The sequence below is a fragment of the Cervus canadensis genome, chromosome 16 (genome assembly GCF_019320065.1).
Source record: "Cervus canadensis isolate Bull #8, Minnesota chromosome 16, ASM1932006v1, whole genome shotgun sequence".
NCBI lineage: Eukaryota > Metazoa > Chordata > Mammalia > Artiodactyla > Cervidae > Cervus > Cervus canadensis.
In genome coordinates this window covers 54,324,975-54,350,924 of record NC_057401.1, presented here as the reverse complement: position 1 = coordinate 54,350,924, position 25,950 = coordinate 54,324,975, and the positions used below count along the sequence as shown (strand labels likewise).

Genomic DNA, 25,950 nt, shown 5'->3' with positions numbered 1-25,950 from the left:
TAAGTGGTAAATAAGTACATAAAGAGATTCTCCACATCATTAGTGTTAGGAGAATGTCCAATGAAAACCACAGTCAAATACCAGTACAGACCTACTCGGTTTGACAGAGATTTGACAGGGATTGACAGAGTTCAGGAATACAGGGAAGAAAGTGACATTAATGGCTATGATGGGACTTGAAAGGGTGAAGGAAACACTCTAGATCGTAACTAGGATGGTGGTTAATGGTTATACACATTGATCAAAACTCCTCAAGTAATATTCCTAAAATTAGTAAACATTTTGCGTGTAAATTACACTTCAGTAAAACTGACTCTTTTTAAAGTAAAAGGATGGGAAAAGATACCCCATGAAAGCACTAATCCAAAGAAAGCTGGACTGCCTGTATCAGGCAGATTTCAAAATATCAGATTTCCAAACAAGGAATATTATTAGCAACAAAGAGGCCCATTTCATAGTATTAAAGGATTCATTCATCAAGAGAACATATTAAGGTTTACTTGACCACCCACCCACTTATTTTTAAGGCTCTTAACATGGATCTTCCTGGCATAAGTTTACTCCCCTTTAGAGAGATTCTAAAATGACTTTTTGTTGTTGATTTAGTGTGGCTTGGAGTGAGGGAGATTTCCTTTCTTCAGATAGTGTGCCTGACTGTTTTTGGCTAATTTCTCAAGTTCTACTATAATTACATTAGCTGGCTTTGTTCATCTGCTAGATACATTATTAATTGTCTTTCATTCAGACGTCTGAAACTCACTGGCTTCACTGATAGATTTCCCATGTTACTCAGCGAAAAAGTAATTCAATCTGTCAGAAAGCTTCTTTCACTTAGCCACATATTGTAATATTTAGAAAGATTAACAAACTTGAATCACCAGGACTGACTTAAATGGGGGCCAAAACTAAGCTCAGTTTTCAAAAATGATTGTTCGGTCTTAGCACTTTCCCCTCCTTCAAAATGTTTCAGTCTGACAATCAGAGAGTCCTCAACAACTTGATCAGCTTTTCCACCTCACCATCAGACTCCAAAATGAGTCCTCCTGTGGTTACCACCATCATGGTGTCACTCGTCTCTACCTCCCAGAGTTGCTTCAGTTCCTCCTCCCACTTTCCCACCAAATCTAGTCTATTTCCCTCCCTGCTGCCCTGTCCATGTTCCTTCCCAGCTTCCACCACAGAATTCTCCTTTGAGCATCTGGGTCTCCCTCTTCTTGCCCGTGTCATGATAACATGATGTTGCGGCTTCCTAACTCACCTTTGCTGTATGAGGTTTGTAAAACATTACTTTCTCTAAAAAGCTGACACAGACTTTCTTGAAATGAGCATAACTCAGATGTCCAAGGAGGCCCCAAAGTCTCTTGAAGTGGAGGAAACACAGTCTGGCTTTAACTCACACATGGTGGGAAGTCCAAAACCTCCCTACAGTTCTTACTTCCCAGAGGGCTCATGTTCTCCTGGTCACTTTTGGCTCCTACCGAACTCTTGTTCTCACCTCCCAGAATTTCTCTCACTTTTCTGCTCCATACTGACTGAAGTGTGGGACGTTACTCATTTTCCACGAGCCCCCTCACCCCAATAAAAACACTCACACCTAGCATTTAAATATACAGCAGACTCTGCAAATGGAAAGGTTTCCTATTACCATCTTACTCCAAATTCTCCTCTACTTCTTGGCATTGTTCATTTAAGAAGGCCTTCTTATCTCACCTTGCTAAACTCTGCATTCAGTTGAGTATATCTTTCCCTTTCTCCCTTGCCTTTCACTTCTCCTCTTTCCTCAGTTATTTGTGAAGCATCCTCAGACAACCACTTTGCCTTTGTGCATTTCTTTTTCTTTGGGATGTTTTGGCCACTGCCTCCTGTACAATGTCATGAAGCTCCGCCCATAGTTCTTCAGGCACTCTGTCTATCAGATCTAATCCTTTGAATCTATTTCTCACTTTACTGTATAATCATAAAGGATTTGATTTAGCTCATACCTGAATGGCCTAGTGGTTTTCCCTACTTTATTCCACTTAAGCCTGAATTTTGCAATAAGGAGCTAATGATCTGAGCCACAGTCAGCTTCAGGTCTTGTTTTTGCAACTGTATAGAGTTTCTCCATCTTCAGCTGCAAAGAATATAATCAATCTGATTTCTGTATTAACCATTTGATGATGTTCATGTACAGAGTTGTCTCTTCTGTTGCTGGAAGAAGGTGTTTGCTATGACCAGTGCATTCTCTTGACAAAATCCTGTTAGCCTTTGCCCTGCTTCATTTTGTACTCTAAGGCCAAACTTGCCTCTTATTCCAGGTATCTCTTGCAAACAATGAAAACAAGTGGAGGAAAACAATAGAATGGGAAAGACTAGAGAGCTCTTCAAGAAAATTGGAGGTAACAAGGGAACATTTAACGCACGGATGGACATGATAAAGGAGAGAAATAGTAGGGACCTAACAGACTGTGGTTTTTCCCGTAGTCATGGACAGATGTGAGAGCTGGGCCATAAAGAAGGCTGAGCACCAAAGAATTTCAAATTGTGGTGCTGGAGAAGACTCTTGAGAGTCCCTTGAACTGCAAGGAGATCAAACCAGTCAACCCTAAAGAAAATCAACACTGTATATTCATTGGAAGGAGTGATCCTGAAGCTGAAGCTCCAATACTTTGGTTGCTTGATGAAAAGAACAGATTCATTGGAAAAGACCCTGATGTCGGGAAAGATTGAGGGCAGGTGGAGAAGAGGGTGACAGAGGATGAGATGGTTGGACAGTATCACCGACTCAATGGACATGAGTTTGAGTAAATGCCGGGAGACAGTGAAGGACAGGGAACCTGGTGTGTTGCAATTCATGTGGTTCCAAGAAGTCAGACAGGACTTAAAAACAACAAAATTCCCCTCATATTTTCACCCACTCTTCATTTCCCTAGATCCCAACCTTTAAGGGATTCCAGGAAGTTCTCCCATCACTTCACTAAGCACACAGTGCAGCTCGTGGATTCCTAATCAGCTCACGGGCTGTGTGCCTGGGAAAGAAAGACTTCATGCAACCTAAAGGGAAATACAAATCTCCCTAAAGCAGAATTCCACGATAGAGGCTACTTATTGTCTTTCTCTACTTTGGGCATGAGATCCAAGATTCTAGTAGATGAACAAAGTTAATCTGATTCAGTTATCCTTACGTAGTAATGCCCAGAGAAGGCTTTATACATTAAAATATTGTGAAATTGACCTAAGATTTCAGACTGGCATTTTGCTGACCTTTGCAAATGGTGCTCAGAGCTAATGCTCATGGAGTACATGAAATGAAAAATACTGTTGCTTTTTGACCTTTGAAGGTTGTGTAGCTACTGTGTTCCTTACGTTATGAATAACTGGACTCTGCTTTAGAATGAGAACTGGTTATATATAGGTGATATTAACAGTTGTAGTGAGATTCCTGATATCAGCATCAACTTCCTCACATGAAAAATGAAAGGATAGTAGCTCTGATCTAATTTCTGTTTTTTTTCTGGGTGATTCAGGTTCTTCTGTCCTTCAGCGTATGGCTTTCTTAATTTCAGTTCTTACTAATTACCAATCAGTGATATTTCCTAGTCTAATTTTAACCTCAGACGGAGGAGCTGCAGCAATCCATTCCTTTACTCTGAGTTTTTTGTGTGTGTCTAATCTCTGATAGATTTGTCCTCTTTGTGAGACCAGGGTTCCCTGAGCCCTACAATGACTGTAGGTGGGTATTGGGATGGTGCTTTGGCAGGAAGAACCTCTTTCTACTGGGAGTCTGGACTTGAAGTTGATGTACCAATTGTGCATCTCCATGATGGTTTTTATATTATATTGTTTTTAAATGGAGCACTAGAAGCTGATATCTACTCAGCCACTCCATCCTAACCCTCGATAATCAGGTGTTGGAAGCAGGATAGATGCAGCTACCATTTAGCATTCCTAGTTTGTGCATTAGCCAACAGGGCTATGAGACCAGAGCAGAGCATTCATTATTTATTTGGGGATCTTACTATTATTTATTGTTATCAGTATTAATAGTGGTATCTGTATCAAGGCTGATCTGCTTTCTATTTATCTTAAAGTAATAAATTTTAATAGAAGAAACTCCTTGTGTTATTGAAAGAGGCTGCATTTACATAAGGCCAAATATAATTTTTCCAAATGGCATAGTTAAGATAAATAATTTATTACAATTGATATCAAGCAGGTTTTGCTTAAATCTGACCCCCTCAAAACTGTTATTTTATTGAAAAGAAATAGATCAACAGGTTGTTTTATTGGTATATATTTTCAGACTGAAAACATTTTATCATGAGTTATGATGGCAGAAGGATCCTAGCTCAAGGGTCTAACGTGTATCCAGTTTAATGAGGATTCAGACACATGTGGGCGTTCTGATTTGTTCAGTGGGGCTGATGTGAAAGTACCCTCTCTGCACAAGAAAGATCCTCCAGGAGGGAGAGTTATCTGTGGGAAAGATGAAGAAGTATGAAATTTGTTCATAACAATGGACCGGCAATGGAAGGACAGGTCAATTGGACAATACTACTCAGACTTTGCTGTGAATAGTGGAGGGTCCACTGTTCTGGGGTCCATGCAATAATGATGGGACAGAATATTCAGGGGATGCAGTCTTCAGTTCTGTAGGTGTGGATCCTGAGAGCAGGGGCCTAGGAGGTCAGTGTGTAAGAAGTAAAGCTACAGTGGCCCAAGTCCAGAACAGCTCACCAACATGGGTAAAGAAGTCCCTTCTTAGGGCATCCACTGGTATCATACCGCACAGATTATGCACCATATGGTAGGCTGAACATTGCCCCCTCCCCCACCGAGATGCCCATATCCAAATGTCCTGAACCTGTGAATATGTCACCTTACATGGTAAAAGGTACTTTGGTGTGATTATCCTAGATTATCTGAATGGGTCCAATGTCATCACAAAAGTTCTTTAAAGAGGGAAGCAGGAAGATCTGAGTCAGAATGAGAAGATGCAGGAATAAAGCAGAGGGCAAAGAGAAGATGCTATGATGTTGGCTTTGAAGATGCAGGAAGCAGTCATGAGTCAAGGAGGATGGGCAGCTTCTAGTAGCTGGAGAAGATGAGGGTCTTCTCCTAGAGCCTTAAGGAACATGGGCTTTCTGACACTTTGATTTCAGTGTCATGAAAATGATTTTGGATTTTCTGACTTATAGAATTGTAAGAGAGCAAATTAGTATTGTCTTAATTCACTAAACTGTGGTCATCTGTTGCACAGGAATACAAACAGATCCACATGTCATGCTCCCAGGGCCCACCATCTGCATGGACACTGATCTGAATGTGGCTTCCTGGAACTGGGCAGCGTGGCCATCACTCTAGCTGCCCAGTAAGGGAAAGGCCAGGGAAACTGATGTGCTGAGCAACTCAAGGACTCAAGTTGTGTGCTCTTGGGAGTCTCATCCTCCTCTGTCTAATACGTTCCTCTCCACCTTCATCTCTGCCTCCTGAGGCTCTCAGTCTCCATCTGGGCAATCAAGAAGCAGGTGTTGGGTCCTTCCCAGGTACCAACACCTCATCTTCCCAACCTCACCATCTGACCCAGATGGAGAAAAAGCTGCCGTCTTATTGAAGAGCTAGGAGAGTCGCCAGGGACTACACCTAATCCATTGGTTTCCTCCGAGGAGGGGAAATGCCGTGCGGTGCGAGTTTCCGGGAGAACTTCTCTCCCTCCCAGCGTCCTTCTCCCTTTAGTCCTTCTTATCTGTCTACATTTCCACTTTGAATCCATCTTCTCTCTCAGTCTGATGGCCCAACCCACTTCCTCCAAAACACCACTAGACCTGTCTGCAAAGGAAGGCTGGTCCTCTGCCCCAGCGGGGGATTAGCAAATTCTTACCTTTCAGGTGGTAGCTGAATGTGCTCCTCGGTCTGGTTTATTATGTCCCCAAGAGAATCTGGCGTGAGCTCTGGACTCCAAAACGGCAGCGAAGGCAGAAGCTCCGCTTGCACTTTGGGGTCACAGAGTGAGATCAGTAGGCCCTCAGATGACCTCTGAGCAGACATACCTTGGCCCACAATCTTTTCTCCCCAAAGAAGCCGTCAGTCTGAAATCATCTGGAGAAAGTCTTTTCACAGCCAGCACCCGGACCTCACTCCTCAGGTAAGGATCACCAAAGTGTGCTGGACCGAGGAGGCAGCAGCTCTTTGCTCTGCCTGCTTTCATTATCAAGTGTCCTACCTTATGCATTGTGGTGAATGAAAGGGAAGGAAGTCCAAAAGGGAGGAAATATAAATATATACATGTATGTGTGTGTGTGTGTGTGTGTTTATGGCTGATTCATTTTATTATACAGTAGAAACTAACAACATTGTAAAGCAACTATACATCAACAAAAATTAATTAAAAAAGAAGAGAGTCATGGTTAGCAGAGAATAATCCAGACACAGTCACATGGCTGATTCATCTTGTTATACAGTAGAAACTATCACAACATTGTAAAGCAACTATATGCCAATAAAAATTAATTTTAAAAAAGGAGTCATAGTTAGCAGAGAATAATCCAGACACAGTCATCTGGGATATACGTGGCACCATCTCCATGGACTGGTTCTGATTCCCAAACATCTCTCTGGAAAGCAGGCAGGGATGTCTCAGTGACTGACCCAGGGAAGGAGCAGCAGAGCACGGTGAATAAGAATTGGTAGGCATTGAAGCATGTATATTGCCATATGTGAAATAGATTGCCAGTCCAGGTTCGATGCGTGAGACAGGGTGCTCAGGGCCGGTACACTGGGATGACCCTGAGGGATGGGATGGGGAAGGAGGTGGGAGAGGGGTTCAGGATGGGGACACATGTACACCCATGGAGGATTCATGTCAATGTGTGGCAAAACCAATACAATACTGTAAAGTAATTAGCCTCCAATTAAAATAAATAAATTTAAAAGAAAAAGAATTGGTAGGCTTAACATGGAGCTAGAGGAGTGAGAGTATGTGCTCATGTGAAATGTTCTCAGATAATCACTTTCTGAACTAGTTGGGAAGAATTTAAGGGAGGCTAAATTTCTTGCAATCCTGTGGGCAAGGCCTGAGTCAGAAAAATACTTCTTGTTGCTGTTATTTCAAACTGCTTTTCCTCCAGGCTGCTGTATCCTCGATAAACATATGTTAAATATGTTATCTTTCACAAAGAGCTGGTAAATCGAATTGTTCGAAATTTGCTTCTTTCTTATTTTCCCCGTTTTCAGTCATTGTAAAACATATTGTAAGAACAATAAAAGAAGCTTAAAATGAGGGAAATTACCCAGAAATCTGCCTATGAAAGCAATTCGTCTTTTATTTTCCGTGTTTCCTCCCAGGAATTATCTATATGCTCGCAAAACTATTCTATGCTACTTCCCAGAATGGAAGATTTAGAGAAAGACAGAGCTTCATTTCTTAAAAGTTATGAGACATTGGCCATATCACTTAAATCTGAGCTATCAGTTTTCTAATATTTAAAATGAAAAATTGGACTAGTCGATTTTTTTTTTTCATGGATGCTTCTTGCTTTAACATTGCTTGTACCTCTGTCCTTACAACAGAATGAGTCTTACTCTGTAGCATCATATTTGGGGAAATGGACATTTTTAAAGGCTGAGAGAACAGTACTGGCAAGTAAAAATGGTAATTAAGCAACACCACAAACAATAGACAGGAGCAGAAACTGAAACTTGATAGTAAACTTTCAATAAACATAACTGCTTGTTTTATTCTAATTCTAGAATTTCCCAAACTTGTTTGCAAGACAAAGTTTTTCTAACTGTAAGTTAGCCTTTTGTCCTGAAGGCAGGCCAAAGATAAGTATGTCTCCAACAATACTCCAGTATAGGGACAATGGTGAGTTGTCATTAGCCACAGAAGTATTACTGTCATTAGAAATCAAGGAATGAGGCTCCTTTTACAACTTTGTGTTTGCACACTATGCGATTTGGAACGGTGCTTGCCATAGCTGGTTTGCACTGCTTTAAAAAAATATCATTGACTGGATGGTTGAAACAACAAATATTAAAGGAGATCAACTCTGAATACTCACTGGAAGGACTGATGCAGAAGCTAAAGCTCCAATCCTTTGGTCGCCTGATGCAAGAGACAACTCATTGGAAAAGATCTGGGAAAGATGCTGGGAAAGACTGAGGGCAAGAGGAGAAGGGGGTGGGAGAGGATGAGATGCTTGGATGGCATCACTGACTCAATGGACATGAGTTTGAACAAACTCTGGGTGATGGTGAAGGACAGGGAAGCCTGGAATGATGCAGTCCATGGGGTCACGAGGAGTTGGACATGACTTAGAAACTGAACAATAACAATTTACTTCTCATAGCTCTGAAGGTTGAAAAGCCCAAGATCAATGTGCTGGCAGACCCAGTGTCTGGGAAGAGCCTCTTGCCAGTTTGCAGACAGCCTTCTTCCAATCGCATTCCCAATAGTGCAGAGCAGAGAGGAAGCTGGTTCTCTCATGTCTCTTCTTATGAGGGCACTAATCCTGTTTATGAGGGTCCACCCTCACAACCTAATTATCTCCCAGACGCCCCAGCTCTCTTAATATCATCACACTGGGAGCTGGGATTTCAACATGTATATTGGGAATGAGGGAACAGATGTTCAGTTAATAGCTGAGCTGGATCAAAGTAGCTGTTATCTCTATTTGGGCCTGTTGTTGAAGTCATGTTTATATTTTTTTAATTAATTTTTATTGGAGTATCATTGTTTTACAGTGTTGTGTTAGTTTCTACCATACAGCAAAATGAATCAGCCATACATACACATATATCCTCTCCCTTTCGGGCTTCCTTCCCCTTCAGGTCACTGCAGTGCATTAAGTAGAGATCCCTGTCCTATACAGTAGGTTCTCATTGCATGTGTGTGCTAAGTCACCTCAGTCGTGTTTGACTCTCTGTGACTCCATGGACTGTAGCCCGATGGGCTCCTCTGTCCATTGGATTCTCTAGGCAAGAACATTGGAGTGGCCAAGCTCTCCTCCAGGGAATCTTACCCATGCAGGGATCAAACCCTCATCTCTTATATCTCCTGCATCAGCAGGTGGGTTCTTTACTACTAGCACCGGCTGGGAAGCCCAGGTTCTCATTAGTTATCCATTTTATACATAGTATCAATAATGTATATGTGTCAATCCGAATCTCCCAATTCCTCCCACACCCTCTTCCCACTTTGTACCCATTTGTTTGTTCTCTATACCTGTATCTCTACTTCCGCTTTGCAAATAAGATCATCTATACCATTTTTCTAGATGCTACATATATGCATTAGTATGTGACATTCTACTTATGGTTCATTTGCTTTCTCTCCTACTCTGAACCAAGATATTCTGGCATAAGTATGGGATCTTATTTTTAAAAGATGGAAATAGTTAGTAGAAATCTTTCAAGTGATTTTTCGGCCACAGAGTATTTCCTTTCCCCAGCAATTTAAAGAGAACGTGTGCTTAGACAGATAGTTCACCAACATACTCGAGAGCACAGCCTCCATCAGTAAACCTGGTCTTAAACAGCACGTGCTGTGTGACTTTCTACACTGGAGCAGAAAGCACGGAAGATACCAAGCTAGGTTATTATTCTGTAATTCGGGCAGTTTGCGAGCTCCTTTATACACAGGTATCACACATCACAACTATGTCTTCGCTTGGCATGGTAGTGTCAACGCAGATTAAATCTCAGTTACAAAAGAACTGTGGAAAGCAAGGGCGCAGTTCATGAGCACATGTTTTAGATAATGTGGCACCAGGCAAAGTGAGAATTGCCTTCCTACAATCTGGACACTTTATTATAACCTTATGAAATTGCAGCATATACACAAGATCTACCAGCATTATTAGTCACTGTTGTGTTCAGAGAACTAAAATCTGCAAACAGGACCAACAGCGTGGTGAGGGTCATCTTAGCTTTACTGCTGAGCAGGGCTATCTGTCTTAACATATGAGCTTCGATCATTTCTTGGATCGAATATATAATGCCTGTGATGTTTATGATGAAATATTTCAGGACTGAGTAAATCCGATGATGATAATAAAACAAGAAAATTTATTATACTCTAAATGGCAAATTAAGATGCCAACTTGGAGCACTGTGCTGAGAAGCATTTTGAGGTCCCGTGTGGATCCATGGGGAAGTGTATATAAAGAGGAGCTCTCCGAGCATCTCTGGTGGCTCAGACAGTAAAGAATCATCTGCAATGCAGGAGACTTGGGCTGGATCCCTGGGTTGGGAAGATATTCTGGAGGAGGGCATGGCAACCCACTCCAGTATTCTTGCCTGGAGAATCTGAGCATTCTCAGAGGACAGAGGAGCCTGGTGGGCTACACCCCATGGGGTCACAAAGAGTCAGACACGACTGAGCCACTGAGCACACACATGTATTCTATTGACAGGAAATAATACATGCCATGTATTTGCCATTCTTGTGTAAGTAATAAGACTCTATTATTAAATATTACGAGGAGGGCATGGCAACCCATTCCAGTATTCTTGCCTGGAGAATCCCCATGGACAGAGGAGCCTGGCAAGCTACAGTCCATGAGGTCTCAAAGAATCAGACATGACAGACTGACTAAGCACAGCACATTATACAATATAGTAATGATAAACCAGGCTTCCCTAGGGGCTCAGTTGGTAAAGAATCTGCCTGCAATGCAGGAGATTTGGGTTCGATCCCTGGGTTGGGAAAATCCCCTGGAGAAGGAAATGGCAACCCACTCCAGCACTCTTGCCTGGAGAATCCCATGGACAGAGGAGCTTGGCAGGCTGTCTACAGTCCATGGGGTCGCAAAGAGTCGGATACGACTGTGTGACTAACTTTCTCTTTCAATGATGAACCAGCTTCTAACATCAATGTTGTTTATAAAACACAGATAGAGAGTTCTAGAGGGACTCACAGCCTGTTCATGTATCTTCAGATACAGCAAACTCTGCTCAGGCTGCAGAGACTGAAGAAAGTATTTTGTATGCATTGATGAAGACTCACAAATAAACTCCAACTGTTTTCAGCCCAGGAACTATTAAACTAGCTGTAATATGATAATGACCGTTCACAATAAGTTCTATGATCTTTTTCTCATAAGACACTTTGCCAAGACCAGTGTGTACTTTTCTTAGATGCATCAGGAGCTGATATCAATCACCTTGACTGATAGCTGCAGATGCAATGGATAGTTTAAATTTAGGATCACCTCATGCTGACAGTGCTTCACCTGAAGCATGACCAGGGCATATTTTCTCTTCCAGGAGCCTGGTTATTTTTTCTTGGGGGCATCATTTCTTCCTCTGACTCTGCAGGGACTTGCTCAGCCAACTGGCACACACAGCTCAAAGTGGGAGTAAAGTCCCCGAGGGAAATTCCTCAATCAACAGGGGACTGGAACCAGTGAGTAATTGGGTGTGATGAGAAAACAGTTATTTCTGAGTTATTGCCTGGGCATTCTACAGTGAAAACCCTGCTCACACCCGAAGTCTGGACATTTAGATAAGGACCTGAGCTTAGGATCCCCACCCCAAATTCTCACTTTGCTTTTCCTGAGACACCTTTTAAAATAACCACTTAGAGTCCAGCCTGTGAAATGTGAGTGAGTGACCCCTGCCCCAGCCACCTTGTAAACGGGACGTGCTTGCCACTTGGCTCTCTTGGGCTTCCCAGGTGGTGCTACTGGTAAAGAACCCACTTGCTAATGCCGGAGAAGTAAAAGATGCAAGTTCCATCCCTGGGTCAGAAGGAAGATCCCCTGGAGGAGGGCCTGGCTACCTACTCCAGGTATTCTTGCCTGGAGAATCCCATGGACAGAGGAGCCTGGAGGGCTACAGTCCATGGGGTCTCAAAGAGTCGGACACAACTGAAGTGACTTAGCACACACACACATCCCATTCACTCTCTTATCACCTGCTTCCTTGTGACTTGGGACAGCGGACAGTTCATTGCTCCATTCCTGAGATCTATAATTAATAAGTCTTGTGACTTGACTTCCTTTGCGTGACTGTACTGAAACTCTGCCTTCACCCAAAATGGCCCCAGGGTGTTCACGTCCTCAAAGTGAGGGCACGGATGCTGAGGGAGCTTCCTGCCAACCTCATGTGGGTGGCTGTGCCTCCTCGTTCAGTAGATCACAATATGCATATGCTTAATTTGATACAACAGCTATGGACCCCGACACAACGGGCATGCTGCCCTCCTTCAGGTGGGCAATTCAAAGATGTATTTTATACATGGATCTTGAAGTACCAGTGAAACTGAACCCCCAATGCCTACAGTGATAACTTAAGAATGTCAAAAATCCTGGAAACAATGAATAAAAATATTAAATAATTGTATTGCAATAAAACTAAAAACAAAGTGAAAAAAGTAGAAAAATTGGAAACCTACCTGACAGAAAGAGTTAATCACTTTAAAATATAAAGAACTCCTACAAATCAATGAGAGATACTAATAACCCAAAGGACAAATAAGCAAAGATTATGTAGCAGCAATCAACAGAAAAAAATCCAAGAGGCTTATAAATATGTGAAAAGATTATCCATAAAGTTTAAAGCTCTCACTCATTACAGAAAAGTGAAATAAACAATGACACCATTTCTAACAACAATCAAATTTACAAAGATCAGACAGTTTATAATATATAGTTCTGTTAAGGTTACAAAGAAATAGGCAAATTCATAGTACAACTTCTTTGGAGAGCAATTTGTCAGTGTTTTGACTATGTATACATTGAAATGTTTAGCAATTCTATTTCTAGGAATTCATCTACCACTTATATCCACACGATTAGCATAAAAATAGATGCACAGAAATGTTTATTACAGCATTGTTTGTAATGGCAAAAAACAGACTAAATATGCATCAGTAGGATGGTAAATAATTGATTCATGCTGATCCTTATGGTGAATTATGAGAAAGTATATTCTAAGATGATAATTCTCTGTGTGAATATGAAATCAACACCCAAATTTTATGTGAAATAATGAAAGAAACAACAAAATAGACATAATTTGGAAGTATATATAGTATGTTAACTTTTTTGGTTTAAAATTTTTTGTGTACCCACATGAAAATATATGCTTATTTATACACAGAAGGGCTTCCCAGGTGGCCCTAGTGTAAAGAACATGTCTGCCAATGCAGGAGACGTAAGAGACTCAAGTTTGATCCCTGGGTCTGAAAGATCCCTTGGAGTTCCCTGACCATGCCCTAGAGGAAGTCATGGCAACCCACTCCAGTATTCTTGCCTGGAGAATCCCATGGACAGAGGAGCCTGGAGGGCTACAGTCCAAGGGGTTGCAGAGAGTCAGACACAACTGAAGTGACTTAGAATGCATGCCTACACACAGAATTTCTGGAATTATATGCCCACAAAAAAGAAACTGTTGACCCCAGGCCTCTGCTGGTTCTAAATAAGAGGGAGACTTAGTTTTCATTACTTGTTCATTGAAGCTGTTTTTTCACTCTTACCATGATCAGGAATCACTTTTTCAATGAACTTAAAAAAAATAAAGTGTCATTATTAACTGAGAAAGACAGGATAAATCAGGAGAAGGCTGCTATATAAATAATCTATTAGAGATCTTAGAAATGAAAAATAATGGTCATAGAAATATTAATAAAAAAGTAAGAAGCTGGAAGTACTAAAAATACAGATTAGTTAATAAAAACTGAATTCAGGGACATTTAAGTTGTGAATGTTCACAGAATATAGTGTTAAATAGCACAGAAATAGAAGAAATAAAAGAAAAAAATTAAGAAACCTGGAAAACAGATCCAGAAATTCCATTATGTCTAATAGAGTTTCTGGTAAAAAAAAAAAAGAACAAATGCAAAAGAGGGACCATTACTGAAATTAACAGAAAGATATTTTCCATGAGTTTTCAGATAGAAAGAATCATTTGAATGTCTACCAGTTTGAATGAAATAACATCTACTCCTAGACACACAATAGTGGAATTTGAAAATCCAGAATAATGAGGCAGAAAAAAACCTAAGAGCTTTAGAAAAAGGGGAAAATGTTTACTTTGAAAGGGGCTATAATTTAGTCACAAAAAGATTTAGGAATACCTACAAAACTTCATCCTGACGCCATTTGTGTTCACTCAATAAAGATGTGTCAAAAACATAATGTAAATGCTCAAAACAACAAAACCAAAAATACCTTCAAACTAACCTGGATTTCCCATATTCCCTTGTTTTCCCCATAAGGACAATCATTCCTGAGCCTCTTCAGATCTGTTGGAAAGGCAGACTATGGCATTGAACTTATTTATACTACTTGGTGATACTATTTGAGGTTCAAATAGTATTGACTCAAATAGTACTGACTCCCAAGCCTATGGTGGACTGTTCTTGTGAAAAAAAAAAAAAAAAAGACTGACTCTTTATCTTTTAATCATTGACTCTTCATCTTAAGATGGTAGAATAATGCTTAGCCATACAATATCAAGTAGCTATGAGAATTGTAGACTGCCATAGAACTGTATTTTTGAGGGGCTTCCCTTGAGGCTCAGCTGGTAAAAAGTCCACCTGCAATGCGGGAGACCAGGGTTCGATCCCTCGGTTGGTAAGATCCCCTGGAGAAGAAAAGGCTACTCACTCCAGTATTCTGGCCTGGAGAATTCCACGGACCATATAGTCCATGGGGTCGCAAAGAGTTGGACACGACTGAGCGACTTTCACATAGAACTGTATTTACAGATTACCAGTTCTGAGTGATCTTACTAATGAATAGACTTAACACAAAGGGTGAAGATAACAGTAGGAATAAAAAATCTTCCAAATTTTCCTCTTCATCTGGATCTTTTAGTATTGATAACAACATTCTTTTGAAATCATTTGATTAGAGTAGAAAAACTCCTTAATTACATCACCATGCTACTTCCTTTGTCTCATTTCTTAGGTTTACAAGCATTTTCCCCAAAAGTCTGGAAAAACAACAGTATATGCCAAAGCAATCCATGTATATCTTGGGAACAAATGATGCTTTGGTTAAGACATAGCACTGAATGTATATGAATATTATAGGACGGGGGGAAGGGGAGGTTCTTGATTGTAAATAGCCACTGTTGTATACTGGTCTTAGATTTTCAGTAAATAAAATTGTGGCTGGACCAGCCCCTAAAGATTCTTATGACTGCAAGATGCCCTTAACAATAACCACTAGGAAACTTTGACAAAAATGTTTACTACTCTCAGGTTCTGGAAATTACATGACACATGACACGTTGAAGTCATCAGAAGTGGGGGAAGAGAGGGAGAGAGACAGACAGGGTGACCAGGGCATGGGGTGTGCTTTGATTGGGGCCCAGTGTAAGGCCTGGACAGGGTAGGACAGTGAGGGATAGGGAGGCTTGGCGTGCTGCAGTCCATGGGATCACAAAGAGTTGGACATGACTTAGTGACTGAACAACAACAAGTATAAGACCTAGGGTTTCTAGGGCTCATCATTAGGCTTCCCTGTTAGCTCAGATGGTAAAGAATCTGCCTGCAATGCAGGAGACCTGGGTTTGATCACTGGTGTTTATTGTTTATTATTCTTTATTGGTGTTTTAAATATAAGAGTAAAACTATAAGACACTGATGAAGGAGATCAGAGATGACACAAACAGATGGAGAGATATACTGTGTTCTTGGATTGGAAGAATCAATATTGTGAAAATGAGTATACTACCCAAAGAAATCTACAGAGTCAATGTAATCCCTATCAAACTCCCTATCTAGTTTTGTATTTTTCATAAAACTAGAACAAAATTTTTCACAATATGTATGGAAACACAAAAGACCCCAAATAGCCAAAGCAGTCTTGAGAAAGAAGAATGGAGCTGGAGGAATCCACCATTCTGACCTCAGATTATACTACAAAGCTACAGTCATCAAGACAGTATAGTACTGGCACAAAAACAGAAATATAGACCAATGGAATAAGATAGAAAGTCCAGAGATAAACCCACATTCCTATGGGTACCTTATCTTTGACAAATGAGGCAAGAATATACAATGGAGAAAAGATAGCCTCTTCAATAAGTGGTGCTGGGAAAACTGGACAGTTACATATAAAAGAATGAAATCAGAACACTTCCTAACATCATACACAAAAATAAATTCAGAATGGATTAAAACTTAAGTGTAAGGCAGAAACTATAAAACTCATAGAGGAAAACATAGGCAGAACACTCTTTGACATAAATCAAAGCAAGATCCTCTTTGACCCACCTCCCAGACTAATGGAAATAAAAACGTAAATAAACAAATGGGACCTAATTAAACTTAAAGCTTTTACACAGCAAAGAAAACTATAAACAAGATGAAAAGACATCCCTCAGAATGGAAGAAAATAATTGCAAATGAAGCAACTGACAGAGGATTAATCTCTAAAATATACAAGCAGCTCATGCAGCTCTATTTCAGAAAAGCAAACTACCCAAAGAAAAAATGGGCAGAAGACTGAAGTAGACATTTCTCCAAATAAGACATACAGATGGCTCAAAAAACACATGAAAAGATGCTCAACATCACTCATTATTAGAGAAATACATATCAAAACTACAATGAAGTATCACCTCATACCAGTCAGAATGGCCATCCTTAAAATATTGATAAACAATGCTGGAGAGGATGTGGAGAAAAGAGAATCCTCTTGCACCGTTAAACAGATGATACCACTTTAATGGCAGAAATGAACAGGAACTAAAGAGTCTCTTGATGACAGTGAAAGAGCAGAGTGAAAAAGCTGGTTTAAAACTCAACATTAAAAAAACTAAGATCATGGCATCCAGTCCCATCACTTCATGCAAATAGCTGGGGGAAAAGTGGAAATAGTGACAGATTTTATTTTCTTGGGCTCCAAAATCACTCCAGATGGTGACTGCAGCCATGAAATTAAAAGATGTTTGCTACTTGGAAGAAAAGCTATAACAAACCTAGAGAGTATATTAAAAAGCAGAGACATCACTTTGCCGACAAAGGTCCACATAGTCAAAGCTATGGTTTTTCCAGTAGTCATGTACAGATGTGAGAGTTAGACTATAGGAAAGCTGAGCACCAAAGAATTGATGCGTTTGAATTGTGGTGCTGGAGGACTGTTGAGGGTCCCTTGGACTTCAAGGAAATCAAACTAGTCAATCCTAAAAGAAATCAACTCTGAATATTCATTGGAAGGATTGATGCTGAAGCTGAAGTTCCAATACTTTGGCCACCTGATGTGATGAGCTGACTCACTGGAAAAGACCCTGATGCTGGGAAAGATTGAAGGGGATGACAGAGGATGAGATGGTTGGATGGTATCACCGACTCAATGGACCTGAGTTCGGGCAAACTCAGGGAGATGGTAAAGGACAGGAAAGCCTAGTGTGCCACAGTTTGTGGGGTGGCAAAAAGTTGGACAGGACTTAGCGACTGAAGAACATGCCTTTCACTGTTGGTGGGAATGAAAACTTATGCAGCCACTATGGAGAACAGCATAGAGATTCCTTAAAAACTAGTCTTTGATATATTTTGAGTTAATTGCTTATTATGGAATGAGGCAGGGTTACAGCTTCAGTCTTCTGCATTTGACTATTCAGTTGATCCAGTGCCATTTGTTGAAAAGACTAATCTTTCCCACTTAGATGATCTCGGCATTCTTGCTGAAACTCAGTTGACTGTAGATAGGTGGGCTAATTTCTGAAATCTCAGTTCTATTAATCTACATGTATATCCTTATATCAGTATATGTACTATACCACTTTCATTTTCATTACCATTGCTTTAAGATAAGCTCTGAAATTGGGAACTGTGAGTCCTCCTATTCCACTGTTCTTTTTAAAGGTTGTTTTGTGTATCTCACTGTGACCTAGTGGTTGGTCTGCTTAAAACTAAACCAGTGGAAAGAAGTGATAGAAGCTTCCACATGCAGATATGCCAGAGCAATGTCAAGTGTGTGTGTGTGATAATATAATCATGGAGTGACCTCTCACCACTTTTGCTATAGTCAATTTGTTGGAAGCAAATAATAGGATCCGTCCACATTTCAAGGGAGTAGGTTTTCCATAGCTTGAACATGAGAAGTGTCCTGGGGTCTGTCTGTGAAAAAATCAGTGCATTTTTTCACATCTATCTAAATGTAAATAGCAGCAAATTGCCCTTTGCTGAATTATCTCTAAATTAAAAACTTTGATGACTTCAGTAAATATCTGGTGACACTAATTAAAATCAGGTGGGTACTAAGTGCAACCCAAACATTTCATTCTGACAGAGTACTTGCAAGAATAAACATAAATATGTGTGCAGAGACACACACACACAAATATGCCAAATCCTACCAGCAGTACTATGAATCATCATGGCCCAAGTAGTTTAGCAAATGGGATTCTTTTTTATGCTGAAAAAAGTATACTGAAGGGCAAAAATCTGGATAATTTATTCCAACATTTCCCCAAACCCTCCACCAGTTGTTCCATTTTTTCCAGTTATAATTATTCATGCCAAAATATCTAGATATCTGGGTCAACTGTACATTACACCTCATTTCTTAAAAAATATCTTTATTTGCCCTCATTGATGTCACACTTGAGTTCCATATGTGGGCTGCCCAAGTGTGCAATAGGGAAGTTTTGCTGTTAATGCTGTTGTTAGTCATGTCTGACCCTGCAACCCCATGGACTATAGCCTGCCAGGCTCCTCTGTCCATGGAATTTCCCAGTCAAGAATATCAGAGTGGGTAGACATTTCCTTCTCCAGGGTATCTTCCTGACCCAGGAACTGAACCCATGTCTCCTGCGTTAGCAGACGGATTCTTTACCTCTGAACCACCAGGGAAGCCCAGAGAAGTTTCACCCTACATTAAAAATATAACATAAAAGAGTTTTGCGGTAGGTATTGCAGTTCTAAACTATCTGCACCCCTTTTCTGTTGGCTGATTTGTTTTACGCTTCTTCCCTTCACTAAAATAGCAGAAACATCTGCAACTCCTCTCTCAATCAGTACAACACTTTATGAGTACCAGATTTACAAATAGTATCAGTTACAGGCAGTAAACCTATTCTTGGTCTTATTAATTACTTTCCATCAACTTATCCCTCTGGCATTTTGGTTACAAAAGCATGCTGACAATCAACAGTAATGGTTTTCAGTTAGTTATTTGACAAGTATGGCATTTTGCAAAGAGTTTCTTATTAATTATTTAAAGTATCAGTGCCATGGGGAGGCACTGCTTGTTCTTTTATAAATCATATTCACTTATCTATAGCTGTTTTTCTCCTCTTCTCTTCCCACTTCTCTATAGAAATTTTAGAAGTCTAAGATAAAGGCATTCTAAGGTGCATTAAGTTGTTTTAATCTTTTATATAGCAAATTTTTAATCATCTGAGCCATAGTAAATTCACCCCAAGTCTTAAACCAGACTCTGATTTTAAAGACATGTCACTCCCCATATGTTTCTCTAACACTGGGTAAGAAAATAAACATAAGCAATAAGTGTATCACATGAAACATATTTTAACAAATCTCTTAGATGGTATTCTGCTTGCATCTCAGTTTCTGGGAAAGATGATGATTGATGAATCACTAAATGCTTATGATCTGAAGTTCGCATGGGAAAAAGGTACACTGGGAAACCTTTTATTCAGAGGTTGTGGGCAAATGATGTGTGAAATTGTTGACAAATTGCCTTCATTAAGCTTTTGAAGTGGACATTTTTTTTTTCATAAATTTGGCTTCTTTTCAAATGTGACTTCGCAGACTTTTAAGACATTCACTGTCAAATTACAATTTGCAATAATATTTGTCCTTGAAAATCTTTATACTTGAAAAAAGTGGTAGAAAGGTTAGAGTTCTCCTTGACAATACTAATGTGGATAATATTCCGTTTCTGAGCAAAACATGGATTTCAATGCTCCCCTATTTCCTCCAGATGAACAAAGGGAATAGGGATGAAATAGGAAGACCTTTTTTTGTCAACTATTGACCTCTCAATAACAAAGTCTTTTGACAAGGGGCCCCCTATTGACCCTTGAAATTATAGCAATTCCATTATCGCTGTCTCTTCTCAGCTCAGTGTCATACTGTGTGGGGGAGAAGACTGTGGTTTTATAGTCTCATTGTTGGGGGTTTAAATCTCAGTTCTGCTACTTTCTAGGGGTGGGACTCCAGGCAACCAGCTAACTTTTCTTTGTCTCAATATAGCCTTTACCTGACATACAATTGACTATTGAAATGTGACAGCACATATTATTACATATTTGGAGAATCAGCACAAATATTGGTCTGAACTGTGAAGACCAAACATCTATCCAGGTTTCTGTAAACATCTGTATTTGCCTATAAGCTCATTGTTTAAGGAATACACTTTTGGTTCCTATATGACCAATATTTAGGCCTTTTCTCCTCTGGGGATCATTTTTGTAGAGAACAGATAATTTTGATAACATATTTCCTTCATGCATTGACTTGCTTTTAAAAGGTTTTCTTGCAAATCACCTCCTTTCTTCCTCACACAACTCTGTAGTATGTAAACAGCCAGATAGATAATCAGTGCTCTGAGACAGTTATTGGACAAATGAAAATGTGACAGACCTTTGTTTCTCCAGATAAGGAGATCAGATCACTGAGAGGTAAAGTAAGCTGGCCAATGATACAGCCAGACAAATCAGAGCAAAGACTGAGATCCAGAAATCTGCCCCTCTGTCTTCAACTGTCGGAAAGTCTTTAAGTATATATAAATGTCAGGTGGTCCTGGTCCTACACTAAGTAGGTTTATCTGATAGAGATTGTCCTCTCTAATAGTTTACAATCTGAAAAACACAGAACTTTGACTCAGATCTTCAAGGAATCTGGTATCATTTTCCAACTCTGGCTGCATTTTTCAGTCATCAGTTTTGCCAAAGAATATCCTGCAATCTGAGAGGTAGGCTGGATGTAGAAGGAATCAGCAAGTGAAATATCAACTTGCTTTTAATCCATGGTAAGGAAGAGTTGTTTGGAAAATTCCTGTCCATTTCTCAATGTTTTAGTCTATGTCCGATTCACTTCTTCTGTGTAGTTTTCAGCATGGGTCTTATTTTGGAGCTTATGTTTCAAGATTGAATTCAGAGTTTGAACTCTACTGTCTGGCTTTCGGTTATTCTTCAAGGATAAGTTTTTGCTGTGTTTCATTATAAGGAGCAGCAGTAGTGGTTGGGAAGTTAGTAACACCCAGCTTCAAGAAAGTCACTATTTGACCAACAAGGCTATGGTGATCCCATCAACCCTTCTCAATTCAGACATCTGAATGTCCAAGTAGACTTGTTCAGTTGCTAAGTCATGTCAGACTCTTCACAACCCCATGGACTGTAGCCGGTCAGGTTCCTCTGTCCTTGGAATCCTCCAGGCAAGAATACTGGAGTGGGTAATCATTCCCTTCTCCAGGGGGATCGTCCCGACCCAGGGATCAAAACCAGGTCTCCTGCATTGCAGGCAGATTCTTTACCAGCTGAGCCACCAAGAAAGCACATACTATCTCCTGGAATTTGCTCAAATTCACATTCATTGAGTCGCTGATGCTCTCTAACCAACTCATCCTCTTCCACCCCTTCTCCTGTTGCCTTCAGTTTTTTCCAAAGTGGACTATAAAGTTCAGATCTACATGTTCCTTTGCCTGAGAGTCAAGGTCAAGAGAGGATTCCAAAGATACAAACCTCACCCTTAGCGAGTGTGTTTTACCTCTGGGCTCTCTACCACCTAGAGCATTTCGGAGTACTGACTCAGAAGAAAGATGGAACTGCAGTGATTCACGAAAGGCCACTCATCTCCAGGCAGCCTGCATGAGAAACTGATCTACTCCAGTGATGGCTGGATTAGAAGCAGAGTATCTCAAAATACCTTTTCTTTTCCTTTTTTCGGCTGTGTGGCATGTGGGATCTCAGTTCTCTAACCATGGATGGACTTGCACCCCTTACAGTTGAAGCTCAGAGTCCTAACCACTGGAACACTGGGGAAATCTTTCAAAATGCCTAATTCTTGATTCATGTTCCAGGGGACCTGAAGAGTATAAAGTCATTTCTATGAATCTGCATGTCCTCTACTGTCTCATGATGCTCTTGGAAGACTTGTGGCTGGAGTGACTCACAAGTTTTAGGGTGGAGGAATGAGGAATTGTCACACACACACACACACACACACACACACTCACTCACACAAATAATCATACCAGGACTGCTAGCCAAAGTAATCTTGAGAAAGAAGAATGGAACTGGAGGAATCAACCTGCCTGACTTCAGACTCTACTACAAAGCCACAGTCATCAAGACAGTATGGTACTGGCACAAAGACAGAAATATAGATCAGTGGAACAGAATAGAAAGCCCAGAGATAAATCCACGAACCTATGGACACCTTATCTTTGACAAAGGAGGCAAGGATATACAATGGAAAAAAGACAACCTCTTTAACAAGTGGTGCTGGGAAAACTGGTCAACCACTTGTAAAAGAATGAAACTAGAACACTTTCTAACACCATACACAAAAATAAACTCAAAATGGATTAAAGATCTAAATGTAAGACCAGAAACTATAAAACTCCTAGAGGAGAACATAGGCAAAACACTCTCTGACATAAATCACAGCAAGATCCTCTATGACCCACCTCCCAGAATATTGGAAATAAAAGCAAAACTAAACAAATGGGACCTAATGAAACTTAAAAGCTTTTGCACTACAAAGGAAACTATAAGTAAGGTGAAAAGACAGCCCTCAGATTGGGAGAAAATAATAGCAAATGAAGAAACAGACAAAGGATTAATCTCAAAAATATAGAAGCAACTCCTGAAGCTCAATTCCAGAAAAATAAATGACCCAATCAAAAAATGGGCCAAAGAACTAAACAGACATTTCTCCAAAGAAGACATACAGATGGCTAACAAACACATGAAAAGATGCTCAACATCACTCATTATTAGAGAAATGCAAATCAAAACCACAATGAGGTACCATTACACGCCAGTCAGGATGGCTGCTATCCAAAAGTCTACAAGCAATAAATGCTGGAGAGGGTGTGGAGAAAAGGGAACCCTCTTACACTGTTGGTGGGAATGCAAACTAGTACAGCCGCTATGGAAAACAGTGTGGAGATTTCTTAAAAAACTGGAAATAGAACTGCCATATGACCCAGCAATCCCACTTCTGGGCATACACACTGAGGAAACCAGATCTGAAAGAGACACGTGCACCCCAATGTTCATCGCAGCACTGTTTATAATAGCCAGGACATGGAAGCAACCTAGATGCCCATCAGCAGATGAATGGATAAGGAAGCTGTGGTACATATACACCATGGAATATTACTCAGCCGTTAAAAAGAATTCATTTGAACCAGCCTAATGAGATGGATGAAACTGGAGCCCCTTATACAGAGTGAAGTAAGCCAGAAAGATAAAGAACATTACAGCATACTAACGCATATATATGGAATTTAGAAAGATGGTAACGATAACCCTATATGCAAAACAGAAAAAGAGACACAGAAATACAGAACAGACTATTGAACTATGTGGGAGAATGTGAGGGTGGGCTATTTCAAAAGAACAGCATGTATACTATCTATGGTGAAACAGATCCCCAGCCCAGGTGAGATGCATGAGACAAGTGCTCGGGCCTGGTGCACTGGGAAGACACAGAGGAATCGGGTGGAGAGGGAGGTGGGAGGGGAATCGGGATGGGGAATACGTGTAAATCTATGGCTGATTCATATCATTGTATGACAAAACCCACTGAAATGTTGTGAAGTAATTAGCCTCCAACTAATAAAAAATTTAAAAAAAAAATGCAAAAAGTGATGAGAGGTACACACTTCTCTGCGACAGGTGTTGGGTGTTACTGCCCCAGCCCTGCTGCTAACTGCTGTGCTGACCTGCAGAAGTCACTCTGTGGTTATGGACCTCAGTTTCGCAGTGTTTACATCCTGGGATCATTGCTCCCTCTTCTTCTTCCACACACAAGTCTATAAGCGGAGGAAAAGAGTAATAACTATTTTCAGAATTTATTTCTATGTTAAAAGAATGACTGGTGTCATTAAAACATATGATAGAGATACAAGTAATACAGGCTAGGAAGGTACGCTTTCTTTGGGTGCTCCAAATCAGACACGAATAGCATTTGATGCATTTTTCTCTTTGGTTAAATAATTTGTATGATAGGAGAAAGCCATAAAAAATCAGAAAATATTTTTAAAATGGAGTCTAAAAAAAGCAAAATGTTTTTTCTCTTTGGGGCTTGATTTAAAATATCTAAAATGAGTTTCAGTCCTGTACAACTTTAATGCAGATCAAGTGTTTTAAAATATTTATGATAAAGAAAATGATTCCATCTGGGCAGGGAATTTATTACTGGAATATCAGACCAATTTGAATTGAAGCCACTGTGAGATTAATTTCTTCTCTGCTGCTGGAATATAAATGTGTTCTGACAGCTGCTTTCTGTAACTGAACTGTACTTATTTGCATGCAGCATCTTCTACTCAACGAAATCATAAATATCAGAGGAACTCTGAATGGTTTAACCAACAAACAAAGATTGATTATTCACGCAAATGCCAACTTGGGATTTACTATAAATAAGAAAGTATTGGCCAGTGCCTGTTTTGAAATCAACGCTAGTTGTTTACAGCTTTCGGAAAGACAATCATGAATTTAAGAAGAACTTGCTGATGTTGAAAAAAAAAAAAAAGAATTACTCAAAGGGAAAAGACGTGGCCTTGATCAAACACATATTTTTCAGATTTATTAATGATTAACACATCAGACACTCTTTTGGATTATGTTTCCCTTTCACCATGGCTAAGAGCTGAAAAGATGAACACTATTACAGAATTAACATGTCATGAAGGCTGTGTAACCATTTAAGCATTTATGTAATATAATCGGCATCTGAGTAGGTACAGTAAGAGGCTATAATTTATGCATTGATGATGATAAAAGAGGAGGATTTCAAAGAAAGAAGCTGAATTTGTCATGCTTTGTTCAGGGACATGTGTGTGCTCAGGCACAGTTTCATCTGATTGAGAGGCTATAGATTCAATCAAAAGATCTGAAAGTCAGCTTCACTTTCATATCAATAAAAGGACCAACTACCTTTTAGAAGCAAATGAAAGTGAGCAAACACCATTAAAATTGAGACCAATTGAGAATAAAAGTGGTGTGTAAACAAAATGGTGCAAGATAAAATTCTCACTCTTTCTCAAAAATCGTATTTTCTTATTTCCCCCACTTAAGAAGAATTTCACAACTAACTGAATGTGTCTTTGCCTAGAGAGCCTTCTTTTCTAAGTACTTCAGCCACTGCCAGAAGGTATCTAAGGCAGCACTGGAAAGAGAACACAGACATGAAATCCAGTATCTAGTGTCTATGCATGCATGTTCAGTCACTTCAATCCTATCAGATTCTTTGTTACCCCATGGACTGTAGCCCGCCAGGCAACTCTGTCCATGGGATTTCCCAGATAAGAATTCTGGAGTGAATATTGGAAATAAAAGCAAAACTAAACAAATGGGACCTAATGAAACTTAAAAGCTTTTGCACTACAAAGGAAACTATAAGTAAGGTGAAAAGACAGCCCTCAGATTGGGAGAAAATAATAGCAAATGAAGAAACAGACAAAGGATTAATCTCAAAAATATAGAAGCAACTCCTGAAGCTCAATTCCAGAAAAATAAATGACCCAATCAAAAAATGGGCCAAAGAACTAAACAGACATTTCTCCAAAGAAGACATACAGATGGCTAACAAACACATGAAAAGATGCTCAACATCACTCATTATTAGAGAAATACAAATCAAAACCACAATGAGGTACCATTACTCGCCAGTCAGGATGGCTGCTATCCAAAAGTCTACAAGCAATAAATGCTGGAGAGGGTGTGGAGAAAAGGGAACCCTCTTACACTGTTGGTGGGAATGCAAACTAGTACAGCCGCTATGGAGTGAGCTGCCATGCCTGCCTCCAGGAGATC

At 40.0% G+C, this 25,950-nt stretch overlaps 1 long non-coding RNA gene across 2 annotated transcripts in view; it reads right to left on the bottom strand.

Moving 5' to 3' along the window:
• The window catches only part of LOC122454624, a 61,971-nt gene that overhangs the window by 18,180 nt on the left and 17,841 nt on the right, over positions 1-25,950 (bottom strand). The window contains exon 3 of one of the 2 annotated variants that reach the window (XR_006273455.1): positions 23,853-23,942. The exons of the other annotated variant lie outside the window; for it this stretch is intronic. This is a non-coding gene — a long non-coding RNA (uncharacterized LOC122454624). The remainder of the gene's footprint in view (positions 1-23,852; positions 23,943-25,950) is intronic. 2 annotated transcript variants of the gene reach the window in all.